We start from the raw sequence: 3,135 nt of genomic DNA, 5'->3' as shown, positions 1-3,135 counted from the left end.
AGTTAAAAATAAAAGCAGAATATTAAAAACACTTACTTCATTCCATGACTGACGAGGTTGTTGTATTCAAGCATTCTTTTCCTTATCTTCTGATTGCTCTCAGACCAATATTTCCAATATTCTCTACTACACAGGAAGATATTATCACATCTTGTAGAGGAAACACAGAACCTCTGCAAGCAAGTTTTGGCAGATTAAAATATTTCTCAGTTCATTTTTTGGTTTTGATTAAGGCCCTTCGAATTTGCCTCAAGCTTTCTGGGTACCATTTTTGTTTCCATAATCAAGTGCAGATACAAAAGCAAGGAAAACTTAGTTTTACAATTTTAGCACTTTGGCTCCAGTTCTGCAAACGTCTCAGTGCAGGTGTACCCACCACGGTGAAATCACCAAGTCATAGTAGTGTTATTTTAATCTTTCCACACTAATTTTCTTCCATTTTTAACCTTTATATAGTCTTTTTTTTCTTTTTTTTCCCAGCAGAGGTGGCCTTCACTAAGGAAAATGGTGACAGACACACAGCTCAGTCTATCCTAGCAGACACAGAACAGTTTGTGGGTAAAATTTTCCAGATTACTCCAAAGGTGAGATTTTTGGCTTCTGTGCAGACAGCTCACACACTAAAGTCCACACTAGCGAATGTAGTTGTTCTGAACTGTTTCAGAAACTCGAGGACTTCTAAGAAAATGTCATCTGGGATGTGAGGTAGTACCATCTACACCACCACCCTCTCTGTTACACCATTTCACTGCAAATTATTCTGTCTGAAGCAGGAGCAGAAGGTGTCTACCTATGTCCCTCTGCTACAGGCTCATGCAGTTGTAGGAACCCATTCAAATTGTTAGGCAAAGTGAATGTGAACTAGAAAAACTTTTCAATTAGCTACTAATTGAAGTAAGTTCAAGTAGAATCATATAATAATAGAATCATACAATGGCCTGGATTGAAGAGATTTCAACACTCCTGCTATGGGCATGGACACCAACCACTAGACCAGGCTGCCCAGAGCCACATCCAGCCTAGCTTTGAATGCATTCAGGGATAGGGCATCCTCAACGAAATGTATGAGTATGGCTGATGTAGACAGAGCTGCACTCCAGTGCACACAATAGAGCTTGTTAGTATCATAGAGTTTGCTTTGCAGACCCAAGGTATTCGGAAAGGCAGAAAGATGGGCTACAGCAGGTATGGATTTTAACTACAGTTAGTAGCCAGAAATTGCTATTAACTTCTCAGTAGTTCCAGACCTCAAGTTTAAGCAAGCAACTAATTTTGGAAATCCAGTCTTTGGTGTGTCATGCCCTTCTGAGAGTCTGGTTCAGACTCCTAAATTGTTTACACATATTTTTAACCTTAATAAACCTTCAGTCAAGCACCACTTCAGATATTTATGGTCTCTAAACTTTTATTTTGCACCAACCAGGAAAAGAGTTTGTATTTGTGAATGCAGTGACTAAACAAAACTAAAAATTCAAAACATATTGCTGCTCTGATTTGACTGAAGAAGATTTTTAAGAGGTTATTTTAGGAATTTTATCTTACTGGTCTATCAGTTAGTGGATATATCCTACTACTAGAGATAATACAGATGAAACAGTATCCAAGAAAAAGGTGCACACACACTGAAATTAACATTTTATATGTGTTAATCTCTAATCGCTGAATACTCCAGGGAATTGTAAGGGCAGTGTCTTCTTATCATGGGATAACTGGAAGAACGAGATGTACACTGTGCAGGGATAAAAGCAATTTAAGACTTTATGGATTCTGGTTTCCTGTTACTATTATCCTTTGGACACCCGATTAAAAAGTTTATGTGGAAAGAGGAACTGGGAAAATTCACTGGAAAAGAAAGGAAGGAACTGAATATTCTTACATTTTCCTCTACCATTCCTCTACCATCTTTCCGTTACCCTCATACATGCAGTTGTTCAATTATTCATATTTCAGTCAGAAGTGTGGAATGGCTTCAGATGGAGAAGAAAGGTTTGTGATCTCAGCCCATCTGCTCCAATGCAATGCAATGCTGCAGACACCTCAGATTCAGAAGTGTTCCCCATTATATGCTTGGCCGATGTGATAACCTTTTATGATGAAATTATGGTGTGACAGATGTAGGGAGAAAAGCAGATAATACCTATTTAGAACTCAGTAAGATTTTTGACGGCCTACCATCACAGAGAAGCTCATAAAGTAAAGGATGGATGAACAATCAGGTATGCTGAAAACTGGCTGAGTAAGGGTGGCAGTCAATGAAACAGGTCTAGTAGGAGGCCAAAAACTAGTGGTGCACATCAAGAGTCAATAATAGATTCAATTCTGCTCAAAAACTTAATTATCAAGGCTAATGATCTGAACGATGGGGAAGCAAACACTCTCAGAAGTTTGCTGATGGTACAAAATGGATGAGTGACTGATAGGCCAGAAGGTTGTGCTGCCATTCAGGCTGATCTTGACAAGTGAAAAAACAATATGACAAGACTATTCTGAAGTTCAACAAGAGAGAGTGCAAAGACCTGCACACTATGGGAAGGAAAAAACACAAGCACCAGTACATTCCATGGTGCTCAGTGACAGGACAAGAGGTAAGCACAACAAAATGAAAGATAGGAAGTTCTTCATGAATATCAGAAAACATTTATTTTTAAAGAAAAGCGGTGCAATTTTACCTCTTGAAGAACACAAAGAGCTATGTAGTCATGGACCTGGGACACCTATTCCAGGTGAGAATATTTGAATAGAGTGGCATGTAAAGGTAGTATCCAGAGGTCCCTTTCCACCTCTGCCATTTGGTGATCTCTAGGGCTTTCAAGGAGACAAGGTACCAGTCCGTTTCCTCAGACAGGCCTCTAAGCCGGGCTCTTTCTAGCAGTAGCCAATGACAAGAGGCAATGCACATACAAAGAAACACAGGAGGTTCCTTTTGAATATCAGGAATTTTATTTTGTCCCATGACAGGGACTTTGCCCTGACATCAGTTATCTGGAGAGATTTTCGACAGATAAAAGAGGTCTGGGTGTGGTTTGGGACAGCACTAGAGCAGGCTGGCCCTGCTCCAAGGGCGAGGTGAAAGGGCTGGACAAGGCACTCTCCAGGGGTCCCTTTCAACCTCTGCCATCTCTGCGGCCTCTGGGG

This window comes from Meleagris gallopavo, chromosome Z (assembly GCF_000146605.3).
Source record: "Meleagris gallopavo isolate NT-WF06-2002-E0010 breed Aviagen turkey brand Nicholas breeding stock chromosome Z, Turkey_5.1, whole genome shotgun sequence".
NCBI lineage: Eukaryota > Metazoa > Chordata > Aves > Galliformes > Phasianidae > Meleagris > Meleagris gallopavo.
This window is presented reverse-complemented; position numbering follows the sequence as displayed.